This window comes from Engystomops pustulosus, chromosome 1, assembly GCF_040894005.1.
Source record: "Engystomops pustulosus chromosome 1, aEngPut4.maternal, whole genome shotgun sequence".
Classification (NCBI taxonomy): domain Eukaryota; kingdom Metazoa; phylum Chordata; class Amphibia; order Anura; family Leptodactylidae; genus Engystomops; species Engystomops pustulosus.
The window spans coordinates 131964128-131978391 of NC_092411.1; the positions used below are offsets into that span (position 1 = coordinate 131964128).

Here is a 14264-nt window from a genome sequence, read left to right on the forward strand (position 1 = left end):
ATAATTTGTCCTTTACTTTGGTCTCCCCACTTAGTGACTCCTTTTTATTATCCTATGTCCCCCTCACATTCCTCCCCTTTGCATTGTGGCCCCTCTCCTCCACAAACTAAGGCCCCTCTCCTTCTCCTTACATTGTGGCCTCTGCTCTCCCTTGTGTTCCTGTGTATTAAAGAACAGCAGCCCTGATTTCTCCTCTGCGGGTGGTATGTGCAGCTCTGGAGCTAGATGGTATGATGACATCATCACATTGTGGCTGAATTCTGCAGTAATTTCTGCCATAAAATGCAGAGTGACACATTTATTGAGGTTTTAGAATATTTTCGGAAATTTTCTGACTTGTCCTCAAAAGGGGCGCAGCTTTGGGAAACAGAGGCATGGGCTAACTTGGACACCAAGGAATTCACTTTATGCATCAGAAAATGAAGGCAAAAACTAGACCAACTAAGTACAACTCCACAATGTCAAACTACCCTAGACACATCATTACAACATGATTTATCTGCCACAGAATAAGACTCTGGAGTCTGACTCACTAATTACCAACACTTTTTATACATCTCCTTCAATTAAGATTGGCATTTTGAGTGCCAGTCTTAAAATTTTCCCCGCTGGTGGTCTGGTGCCCATATCTACTCAGAGACCTCTTAGTAATATAGACCAGATCTGAATCTGTAGAGTTTTTTGCCATAGTCTTTGCTGGTTTACTGGCAGAGTATAGTAAATCTGGTGGGCACGGGTGAGTGAGTAGGGAGGCCGCAATGTGAGAGGGAGGGGGGGTCCACAAAGTGATTCAGGGGTAGGAGGACAGAAAGCTAGGATATTATAATTTTTTGGGGGGTTAAAAAAGGGGAACACTACGTGGGGGACTGAAGGTAAATGGGACATTAAATGAGAGGGGTTTTAAGAGTGAGGAGGCTACAGAAAGGGAGAATTTTATTTATGGGGATTAAAATTAAGAGGGGGGCATTATATTTTTCTGTGTATATATTGTATCCACAGGAGGGCATTTTATATTTTGGTGAATGACCACAGACAGGGCTCGCTCCAGCACTGGGCATACCAGGGCAAGTGTCAGGGCCCAGGTCTGCTGGGCGGCGGGGGGGCACATAAGGCTGTACATAAGGTATGCATAGGAGGTGAGGGTGGCTTATATAAAATAACCATGAGGGGGCTGTGTGGTATGATAAACTAGGGAATATGTTAGGTAACAAGAGACAGGAGGAGTTTTAGTTTTTGCATTTTTAATGCTGTCACGTGAGTACACTGCAATGGGGCCTACTGAGGCTCTGTCACCCAGGGGCCTGCTAAAACCGGGAGCTGACCTTGATTACAGGAAGGCGGCAATATACATGGTGGTGTGGAAGGGGGAACACTAGGTATTGGGATAAGGGGCAAGATAATGGTGTTGCTGTTTCTTTGCATGAGTGGAGCAGGTCACTAGGGTCAGTCCGGAGCAGGTCACAGAGTCAGTCCGGAGCAGGTCACAGAGTCAGTCAGGAGCAGGTCACCAGGGTCAGTCCGGGGAAGGTCACCAGGGTCAGTCCAGGGCAGTGCCTCTGTGTTCACCTCCTCTTGTATATAGTGCAGTGCAGATAGCAGCATTTGCTAGTCACAGCAGGTACCCTGTGCGCCAGCTTCTATCTGTCAGCTATAGATGTCCGTAACTACGTCTTATGTCCCTCTTTACTTTGCTATCTGCCATTCTGGGCGCTCGCCATCATGTCAGCGCAATGACTTGTGTGCTATATAACGTACAGTCAGGACAGCCCTGCACTATGTATTATGCAGAAGAGAAGACGTCATTTGTTTACCAGCGCTGCCTATGCTATAGACTACATACAGTACATGGTACACTACGCATCCCTGACAGAGGACAATGGTCACGGTGCACTCCCCTCACTGACGAGGACAACAAGTCTCAGGAGGTGAGGTGTCAGGTGCACCCTGCCGGCAGTGTCGCCCTCTTAAGGGGCGGGGCTTGGGTACACGTGCTGCTGGAGGGACAGACTGAGGCACATAAACAGAGCGCTGCGCTGCTGTGACCGACAGTAACCCTGCTGTACTGCACCGCTCCGGCTAGAAAAGGAACTCCTCCATATAACCCTTACATTGCTGCTGCTTCTCTCCAAGACAGAAAGGGGGAGGCAGTGTGCAGGCAGGGGATGCTGACAGGACATATCCAGTCACTGCACGCCAGGGGAAGCATCACATCTGTTGTGTCCAGAGCGGAGTGTGCACTCGTCTCATGAATCTGCCTGCACGGAGGGACTGCAGCGGAGGGGCTTTCATCTGAGGAGCCACCGGGACCGGACAAAAGGTAAATGGCATTACCTCCGCGGTGCTGAGGACTTTATGGAGGGCTCTTTCTTATCCTGTGTGTTGGGTATTAGTTCACCTTCTCTTGTGGCTTCTTTCTAACTCTAGGTCTCTGGGTAAGACCAAGGTCAGATCTCTTTACATTGTATGGGACAGGACCTGTGTATAAGGTGTATATGACATAGATGTAAATATATACTTTGTGACTGGATAGCTATAGATGTGTATATAGATCGATGTGTATAGTTAGAGATGTGTATATAGATAGATGTGTATAGATAGAGATGTTTACATAGATAGGTATGTATAGATAGCTATAGATGTGTATATAGATAGATGTGTATAGATAGAGATGTTTACATAGATAGGTATGTATAGATAGCTACAGATGTGTATATAGATAGATGTGTATAGATAGAGATGTGTATAGGTAGCTATACATACACAGATTACATAACTGATGGTATAGCACAAGTCTGCCAGGCGCACAGTGTATGTTTTCCTATAGTGTCTTTGTTTACTTGGAGCCTCCTGCTGCTGTTTGCCCTGGACTCCCTGTGCCCTGGTCACGGCTGTGTCTCTGCTTTCATCGTGATAATTGATCAGTTATTTATTTATAGCAGAACATCATCACACACAGCATAGCCTCTTATTATTTTCTATTATCATGTTATTGTTTATTTCTAGCACATTCTCCATCACACACCTTAGACTTATGCTATTGTTATTTATATGATCAGTTTATAGCATCTTCTCCAGAACACATCATAGCTTTACATTGTTACTAAAGTGTGGAAGGAAACCCACTGGAACATGGTAAAGAATATACAAACTCCAGCCAGATGTGGCTCATTGTGGGATTCAATCCAAAGACTCGCAATGCTAAAAGCTAACTTCTGTAAACATATATAGGTAGAAAGTCAAGCATTGCTTATATACAATGTACTGTAACACATACGATTTTCACATTATTATTAAGATATTTCCAGGTAATGCATTGGAGAGAATCTGTAAAATATACTGTAGATCTTTACTGGATCATCAGGATAACTACAGTCAAAAAATAACTCTCTGCCTTATCTCAGTATACAGCAGATTATATCATACACAGAAGTGTTGTGCTTCTCCTTCAGTGTCAGGATTTTTTCCATAAGGTTTTACTGATGTAAATTAGTGTTCCTTTTATAGTCCTCTCCCATAGTTCTAAGTCAGTGAGCTCTCCCTTTAGAAGCACAATGATTCTTGTTGTATGATCTTCTCCATTCGATGTGATCACAGATTTGCAGCCACTTCCAATATGAGCTGCTTATTATTATAGCCAGGCGATGGAGCTGTTGAGAGCTGTAGTGTGGAATGACCGGCAGTAACCTTTCTCTAAAGTCATTGGGAAGATAAAGTGCTTAGGAAAAAAAGTGAAACATGCTTAGAACCTTAGTCAGGCAGAATACACAGGAATAACCTAAGATAGATGAACCTGTATTCCCAGTGTATCCTTTGTCTCCTTAACCATGACCTTGCCTATACTCCTTACCTAAGTGTTTATGCAAGTTCCCCAACTTGAAGCAGATGCTTCATTGTTATAGTTAAACAGGCACAGCAATTCCCCAAATCACAGTGAAAATAGTTTTTGTATTATATATAAAAGAATATAAGCTACTACTATGTCTATTTTACATATATTTGTGTTCTTTGCCATTATCAAGTGGAAGGTGACATTTAGAATCCCAACTCCTCATAGCTTCTTAGTGTTTTAGTATGATGAGTTTCAGTTTCAGACCAAGTTATATTATTGGAATTTAAGGTTTGCCTCATGTGATCATGTGTTCTGTAAAAAAATCAGGGTACTTTTGTTGCCATGTTTTTAGCCGTGTTCTGGATCCCAAGGACTGGAGCCTTTCTCAAGCAAAGCTATAAGTACAATATTGAGAATATATATGTATACACTTGTATTCCTATAATTTTTCACTTTGAGTTTTTTGAGTCCTGCCATTTCTTTTTGTTTCTTTGTTTGTTGGATGGGCCTTGCTTAAGTCATGCGGTGCAGAGCCCTAGCTAGATTTCTTATTGCCAGTGTATTCAATTGGACCGTTTTTATTATTATTCTTTACATTTTTAAGATCTTTTGGCAAAATTCATACAACCATGAGACAGATGTCTACATTTTAGGACCATTGTACATTACAACTATCATATTTATGTATGAAACATTGTGTTTCCCACTGATATTTTTTAGGGGGTAAACGCTTACTGTTTTGTATTTGTTTTGTAATGCATAACTTGAAAATGGTTACACAATGTCCGAATTCTACAAATACAGTTATGTTAATATGTCATTTGCTATGTGGTCAAATTTGAAGGATTTACATCAATGAATCCTATATTTTTTTTGTTGATTACCTATGCTTAAAGGACACCTGTCATCAGGTCTGTGTCACTTGTCCTGTCACCTCTACCTGTTAGAGCAGCTCACAAGGATCCCAGCCCAGCCTTTATCTAGTTATTTCATACATTATTCATTGTAAAATCATCTATTCTTTATCATGTAAATGAGGCTGGTCACATGGTCAGAGGCAGTGATGTCACCCCTGTTACCCCTCCCCTCTCCTCCCCCTGCTCAGGTCTGTGTGTAATGTATAGTAAAGCATGGCTAGTGTGTGCTGCATCTGCTGACATGCTGCATCCTCCTAATATACAGGTGAGAGACACAGACATCAGCTACACATGAATCTGACATGTTCTGCTGTAACATGGCTGCCTGGAGCTGCTGTATCTCTCCTAAACACACACACACATGCACACACAGGCTGCAGGGGGCGTGGCCACCAGCACCAGGAAGCACATCATTATACAGCCTCACATCATTATACAGGCTGTCAGTCATGCACTGGGGGTGTGGCTGTGTCTCCCACTCATGAATAGAGTGGACAGCTTGAATATGCTAATGCTTCATTGGACATTTCACAGGTCATTTGCATACAGCTTTAGGACCTCATTGCTTAGGTTTACAGGCATGTAGAGGGACAATGAAGGGATAGAGGCAATGCTCTCTAATGGCAGTTTATGAAAATATATTTAGTTTAGGGGGGTTATTTTGCATGACGGGTTCTCTTTAAAATAAAGCTCTATTGGGATGAAATATCAAGTTTATATGGCATCAGTGCTGTCCAAGATCCAGAATTATATAGATTAAACGCTTTCCCCAGTACACAACTGCTTTGAATGAATCCCAGGAGCCAGGTAGTAGCAGCTAGAAGCCCTTAGCTAATGCTTTTTGGCTTGGCTTTCCATGATAATGCATATAAAATTTCCTACTGGGCTGGTAAATTATAATGGTTCACTAATGATATTACTGTCTCTCTATTATTTTCTCTGAAGTGAGTACATGCTATACATTGTGTTTTATATATACAACAAGATAATTTTTTAGCCCTCCCAAACCATATGTTATGCTTTCTGATCCTAAGCAGATGAAACTTTTGAGCAGTTTTTTTCATTGTTGTTTTGAATGGTCATCCTAAAGATCATTTACTGCATCTTCATTGCAATACGCAGATGAGGAGGTGATGGGACAGTGTAGAATAGTGCAGATCACGCTATAAGCATTGAGCTACAATGCATGCAAATACCATGAAGCCTTTTGTCTAGATCACAAGAGCAGAGGATGTTTTTGTGAAGGAGAGGAAACCCTGGGAGTTATTGGAATGTGGGATATTTGTATGATTTATTATAGTTTTAGAGCCATTATCTGAATTTACTTCCCTTAACAGGCTCAGCATTTTCTATACAATGCTGGGAATAGATATGATGGAGCTCAATTTGCACTGCAAGTGTTTTTAAAGAGAGGTGGGTTCTTACAGTGAGGTCCTATGTTTGACTTGATACATTGTACATATGAACCATGGTGAGTGTTACACCTATACAAATAATGTGGTGTGTTTCTTGCATATACAAATAGATGTAAGTGAATCACTAAGCGTGTGTTGTGACACATGCATAAGTGTATACAGCGCTAAAGAAAATCCTGGTGCTATTTTAGTGATTTTAATCCATGCTGAGTCCAGCTGTGTTGTTTAATATGAAATATTTTGCGCTGGGAGAGAGACTGGCGCAGCACTGTTTGATGTGGATGTATAACTAAAACCTTACTGAACCTAACTTACAGGCATTGGACCATGAGAAAAAAGTCTCCATGTTAGTTCTCCTCCAGAAAATGCTTATACAAAATAGTTTTTGCCTTCTACAGAATAGCTAATTTGCATAACAATTGACAAGTAGATACTTAGGTATCATTGGTGGATGCTTCTTTTTAGCCCATTATTTCCTCTTTCCTTTCCTTGCACGATGTTTTGTCTTTTTTTAGAGGCTCATTAGAGTTAAAACACTAAGACAGAAAAGACTAAGTTCACTCTGTGTTCTTTTCTTAGACACTGTGACATCACACAGACCTTGTCTGCCAGGAGTAATGGAATCAGTGCCAAAACTCAGTCCATCATGGTTACAAGATTGCAATTAAAAATTCTTTTGAGGCATCAAATCTCTTGACATTAGCTTGGTGCTAATGATCCTTCTGTCAGCCCAGAAATACTGGGATTAAATGTTTTCTCCTTTAGGCTACATTCACACAGACGTGTGCCTGCTATACCGTAGCACGGCGGGCACACATCAGCGCCGGGGAGAGGGGTTGCCTCTTCATAGAAGAACATTGCGCACGGCGCCGTATTCTGGGAAAAGATAGGACATGTCTTATCTTTTCGACGGGGTACGGAATAGTACAATGCCGCACTTGTGCTGCACCGTACTGCTCCTGTAGGGCGTCTTGCTCCCATTGCCATCTATGGGGGACGTATATAAGACGTATATAAGTCGGCCGTATATACGTCACCCATACGGCTGTGTGAATGCAGGCTTACAGTCGACTGTCCATCATACCCTAGCATTCCTATCATTTATGTTCTGTAAATTCTAGTGGCATCAAACCATCCTATAGCTATACACAGCAGTGAAACCTAGATCTGTGCTGGCGTGCATCCTATGTGTGTGCATCGACAAAAACTCAGGGTGGGAGCATAGATAAACAGCAGAACATAGTATTTTTCTGTTTAAAGGAAATCTACCAACAAATTTAGAATGATAAACCAGGGACACTTACTCATAGGTCCAGGCAAGGTCATAATCGTCTTATATTTGTTATCCATGGCTTCCTTCTAAAATATATATTTAACATTATGCTAATGAACCCCTCCATGCTGTAGATTCACAGGCTATTACAGTGTGCAAGGGGAACTTCCACCTCTCACTGTGTGCTGAAGCTTCCTCTGATACAGTAAGATTACAGAAGGCATAGGGAGGAGGGAAGTGCTGAGGGAGTAAGGAGGAGTGGGAGAAAGTTTAACAGCCTGTGAATACAGAGCATGGAGGTTCTCTTAACATCCCTAGGAGCCCTTCAGACTCATTAGCATAATTGTAAAAGTAGAAGGAAGTAGTAGAAAAAAGGACACCATGAATAACAGATATAAGAAGGTTTATTTTGATGTTAGATTTCCTATAAAGGGAACCTGTTATCAGAAACTGGCCTAATAAACAACTACCAGTCTTTGTGTAGCAGCATTACACCATTACACCTTACAGATAATGTTTCTTTCATAGCACAGCATGGCTGCATCACCCAGAAAATCAACTTTGAAGTAAAATGTAAATATGTAAAATTAAGTCAAGGAGCCGGAGAGCTTAACAGTGAAGTCAAGCTCTCCCTCTCTCTTAACACCTCCTCCTGTAAATTACATCATGCACCAGACTTCAGGAGATCTGGTTAGTGATGTCTCTGGGTGCAGAACCATCAATGAGTAAAGGGGCTTTCTGAGACTGGGAAAGCTTGAATTCAGTGTAAAACTCTCTGCCTTCTTGACTTTATAACTAATTTTACATCTCACTTCAAAGTAGACTTTCTGGATGATGTCACCACATAGGACCATGAAAGAAACATGATCTGGAAGCTGTTCAGCCGCTTGACAACATACTGGTTATGGTTTATTAGGTATATTTCTGGTGACAGGTTCCCTTTAAAACCATTGTTTTGTTACAATGTTATAATGTTTCAAATATGTAACAATTATATCATATCACTTTAAGACTGTGGATCATGTTTACTGGAATGTTGTAAGTCTTCAGTGCGCTACTCTCTAGGGGACCGCTACCTGTTTCCTCCCTAATGACATTCATGAAGGCTCAGTCGCTCTTTATATGAATACTCTATTGGATACAAATGAATAAAACTGTCTGCTTGCCAGTGTTCCCAGACTGTTAAAATATAGCCTTTTCTCTGTCATGACTCATCCTCTGTCTTTAACTTTTAACACTATTTACTGTAGATCCTATCTTAGCATTACAGAGACTGTACAGCCTACACATTGTAATAACTTCTACATAAAATGACAAAATTATATTTTGAAAAAATTGTGCCCAATGCTGAGATTTAAAATACAGCTTTTACTATGAATGAGAAGAATTTTGTTATATAATACAAGAATGTAGCATCCACTCTGGAAAATGTGAGTTGTAAAGAAATACCTCATATAAATTATGTCAAATATTACCCCGAAGCAGTTTTGTGAGTTGTATGCTCTGTGCTATAGATGCACATATAAAAGTAAAGCTATCATAAGTGCAATGTGCATTATAATATAGATATAAAGTTTAAAGTAATATGCATATATTATTGTTGTGCCAACTTGTATTGAGTTGTTGGAATTGTTATAATATATTATTGTATGAATGTGCAGTTCTACTTACCGTATATTGTACCTCGTTATGGAAAATATAGTGGGACCATTGTACAAGGACATTTACCCTATTGTCCACATATTATACATTTATGAAGATTATGTTGTTATAATAAGGTAAACTAAACAATAGCCCTTTATAGCATACATATATTGTTTGATGCATGAGCAGTTGGTTGTCACACTTTACTAGGTCAGACTTTTATTAGACATTTATTATCTAGTGATTGATGGTCACAGGCATGTAAAAGGTTATGTGCCTTCTATTGCTGAGACCACCAAGCATTTCATTCTTCTACATACTGTGTTACAGTGTTGTTGGTAATAATACCAGTACTATAAATACATACAAATCTTCACATTATCTAATTGTTCTAAGTCTGTGGCATAAAGCAATCAAATTAATAGCATGTATTGCAATCATCAACTCCTGTGACCAAAGATGACAATATACATGCTATAAATGTTTTATATGTATACAAATATAAGAGTTCCTTTCTTTAAAAAATAACAAGTAAACGGATCAGTGTAACTCCAATCACTTAATGATTTTATGAAACTGTCATATTTGATGCCCCCTTTCAAAAGAAACTGAATAATGGCTATATTATGTTATTTGCCCTTTTCTCAATTATAGCAATTTCTCAAGCTACTTGTTAGAAGTCTTCCTCAGGAGCATTGAAGGGGGCAGATACTAATTTCTTCCTGTCTTTCCCCTAAAGGTCAATAAGCTGCCCTAACTTCCCATGATACTTTGTGTTCTCTCATGAGGTTACTATGAGAAGTAGCTCTGAAAGTAACTGAAGTATCTCAGCAAATTCATTTAGATTTCTCATTTTAATGCTGATTCACAATCTACTTTTAATATTAAAATTAGTGGTGCCACTCACTTTTAAAAGTTGATAAAAGTTTTTCCAAATTTTTTTTGTTTCCCATAAAGAACCAGAAAATAGGAATTCCCTAATACTGGCCAGCCTTGGCCAATCTATCTTGCAGTCACAAAACATGCATGTGTTAAATCTTGTACATGTGGTCTCTTGCTCCCTGACATACCAGATGCCACACATAACACACAACACACCTATAACTGCCCGGCTTTACATCCCCGTTTCCTTTCTATGTAGGGGTCATGTCATGCAGTTAATACGGAATTGCTAAGCAGATATAGAAATGCAATTTCCCTATTTTTGTAAGCTTGTTTCACAATGCAATTCATGATGATGCCGATCATATGAATAGCAAATGAAAAGTAATTAGACACTTTAGCTCATTACACTATAGTTTTTATTGACTAAAACCTTATTTGTATTGTTTTGTATATATGGATGAACAGCATTGGAGGTGTCTGCTGATTACTTTCATAGAGATCAAAGCTATAGAACATTAGAAAATCAGGCATCTTAAATGGCAGCCAAAGGTTTCTATGTCAGGTAGAAGTGGGTTACAGCTGTTCATAGACTGGACAATGGCGACAACGTGTGTATCTATAGTTCCAACTAATCGTTGTTGGATTTATGCTTTAAGGAAGCTGGAAATAGAGAATTAGAACAAATATGATTCTTTATGGCCTTATATGGCAGGTGGTCAAGTATTCAGTAAGCAGACACAAGGGCAAGATACACAATGTAGGCAGGTGCGGGACTCTTATCTGGCTGCTGAGATAAGCTTTAGGTTATAAGCCACAGGTGGCATTTTTCCCAAAGTTTATGTAAATTATCATGTGTGACAGTATATATAAAGCACTGGTCACTTTTCAGAATAAATTATATTATTCGGTCAATAGCTCTACTCATACACTTTAGTTAATATAGACATTGTCAGACTGGGGTACCCGGGGCCCACCAGTTAAATTTATTCTTTGGGCCCACCCTACTGGTACACAGAAATATATATAAATATCCATCCAGGGAATATATATATATATATCCAGGGAATCCAGAATCAAGTGATCTTTAGGCACTTGTGGGGAAGGCAGTGAAATTATAAAGTAACCCCTTTATTCTATCTCCTCTTCCAGTGCATCGTTCTTGGTTTGTATACTGTGGTGGCAGAGGTGATGTTACGTCAGGTCATTGATGTTGGGTAACACATAAGAATTAAACACGGTTTCTGGAATTTCTGCTGATGGCTGGGCTTTTGTTAAGGATGTAAGTGTCAGCAGCAATGTTATCAATAAGAAAATGCTGACAACATTTAAAATAACTCAGTGGCGTAATTACAGTACTAGGAGAATAGAGGATGTGCACCATTATATACACATTATGAAGCACATTGTACAGCTCAGATAAGAAATATTGGGGGCGAGGAAGATGACAGCAGAACAACAGGACTAGGGATCTCTCATCTCTGTCCTGAAGTCTACTTCCCCATGTGGTCAGCAGCTACTGGGACTGTATGATCTGTGTAAGTATATAAATGTATATATCAGTGCTTAAATGTGTGCCCGTGAGTGTATAAATGGGTGTATGTGTGTATACACATGTATAAGAGTATAAATGTGTAAGTTTACAAATATGTATATTTTCTGAGCCTCAGTCAGAAGTCTTCTATGGGGCACTGTTTCTCCTAGTTACACCACTGGAATAACTGATGACCACAAACCTCAGACACCCCAGGGTCGCTGCATCAGAAATAGAAGGCAAACTTGCGTCACTAGCACTAAGGATATAACAATACACGGGTTGAAAGTAGTCTCAAAATCTAGATGGTTAGTCAGTGAAGACAGGTCAAGTCTTCTCGTTCAGGTCCATAAGTGCATGATTACTTCTCCTGAAGCAACATAGTTGCAGAATTTCCTGCCATATATCTTCAGCTCTGTGAAGCACACACCATGCATGACTACACTGTGACCCAAACATATACCATATAAACCCCTTACACCACAGCTGACCATACTGACCATACCATACTGGCTCCAGCATCAAGTATACTCCCCTATAACCCCTTATTATATTACAACCCTGACCGACCCTCAATAAAGAACATTACATTTACTATTTAAAATGCAAAAGAAGGTTTTTATGTGTATGGGTAATGTGTGTGTATATATATATATATATATATATATATATATATATATATATATATATATAAAATGTGTGTGTGTGTGTCATAGTCTGAAGTAAAGACAAAGTACATAGTGTTATTGATCAGCAAGATATTTGCTGCCCGGAAAGGACTTTAAAATAGAACAGAGAGTGTATCATGTGTGAGAGTAGTCTCTCATTGATTTTTCTCTGTGATCTTTGCTGATGACATGGATGAAAAATCAACCAGAACAGCATTTTTATAAAAAATACAAGATAAATGAAGAAAAAAGTTAGAAGTAGCCTCTTCTTTGCTTGGCTGTGGGTGTGGAAACCAAACCTCATGCATGGGCCATATTTGAGTGATAAATTTACAGTAACAATATCACCATTAGGTTACAATGATACAATATACAATACAATAACCTAGTTATTTAGGTAGAAGTATAAAAATATTTATTGGAATACAACCTTAGAAATATAACTTTAGTAAATTGTATTTATGCAACGTTTTCAACAAAAATGCACTGAATAATATTTGTTTAGTGAATCTATGAATTTGTTCTTAGAAACAGTATTGACTCCATCAGATCCTCCTTCAGAGATGACCTGAAGTCTGACCTTATTATTGTAAAGTTAGAGAACATCCTGTATACGCTGACTTGGGTTGGTCGCAATGCACTAACCACACAGGCAACATTTCTAACAATTTCTAGATATAGAGACAACACTATTGCCTCACAAACAGTCAATTTCAATGAATGGTTAAATTTTCAATATCAGGCTTTTCTCTGGAAACAGCTTACTAATGCTCCAGCAGTGCTAGATAACTTGGAGGCTTGGCTTCTATACCTATAGTAATTTTGCATGTGTGTGTATTTATAAATTTGAGATATTGAATATTCTATGTAAAGTATATAGAATCCATCAGAGCATCTATCATCTACAAACATGAACTCAGAGGAAAAGCAAACTAAAATATAAAGAAGTATACAGAGAGACCATACATTGGACAATCCGGCCATAATCTGGTTTTCCTGATCACTGGCATTTCTGAGTGCAGACATTCCTACTACTTCACTAGTAAATATGATCAAAAAGAACATCCATATTCATCTCAACAAAACTCATCTCAACTAAAAGCCTACATCCTTAGACCAGAAATAGGACATAAAAAAATATTAATCTGCAGAGTTGGAGGTGTGTCGCTGGCCACCAACAGGAGTTACTGTGCCTACGCAGAGCTCACTTGCTGCCACAGAAGCGCCAGGAGAATGAGAAGCCAAGCTAGTAGGCGGGTCTGCAGTGGCTACTGGGGGGCGTGGAGTAGCTACTCCATGCCCCTAGTAGCTTCTTAAATGAATTTGCATGAGGATTAAGGTTTATTTCTGCAAAGGCTGCATCCCAGAATTAGGAAAAAACATGTTGATATGGGAGAGGGAATCTACAACTACTACAGAAAGTAAATTCCCAATGGTAGATTTCCTTTAAGAACATTGCAATGATTAACTTTAAGAACATTGCATACAAAATCAACTTAAAAACAAACCTACGGAACCTATCTTGTGATGTCTGTGTGCATATATGACATTTATTTAGGTAAACACCTTTAGGCCAACACATTTATCATATATCTGTGGGTGTTTGTTAAGTAATACATCAGACAGAGAATGTGTATATTAAGCATTGAACCTATTTATGACAACTTCTTCATGTTACCAACTTTACATTCTTGAGATGAAGCCTTCTTCCCATATGCTGTTCACCGCAGATAACCTTTCACACCCATCCTCTTTGCCAGACAAGCATTACCACTCAGATACACACGTGCCAGCATACAGGAAATTTGTCAGATAATGAAGCTAAAGCAAGTAGAACTTTTTTTGTTGAAATGTTTATTATGCTATGCCTGTAAAAGGGGATTCTAGCTAACCGAAATGCACATACAGTAGGACTCTGGAACCCCAACTACAACAATTTTAAAACTTAAGATGCGATGCACATGTGATTAATGGTTGGTAAAAATAGTTTACAGGTGGTAAATATATACATATATTTTGTAAATCGTAAATATTCTGGTAAATATAAATAATTTTGGTAATCCTAAAATAATTGTGGTCATTGACCTAAAACAGGGAAGGTT

General features: G+C 39.2%; 1 protein-coding gene across 4 annotated transcripts in view; it reads left to right on the plus strand.

Annotated features, from left to right (window-relative positions):
• The first annotated feature begins 2041 nt into the window (after positions 1-2041).
• Positions 2042-14264, plus strand: part of ABCA1 (ATP binding cassette subfamily A member 1) — a 77421-nt gene continuing 65198 nt past the window's right edge. For 2 of the 4 annotated variants that reach the window (XM_072153762.1, XM_072153755.1), the window contains exon 1: positions 2042-2317. The gene's annotated coding sequence lies outside the window, so the exon portion shown is untranslated. The remainder of the gene's footprint in view (positions 2318-14264) is intronic. The other 2 variants (XM_072153771.1, XM_072153779.1) reach the window with 1 other exon arrangement.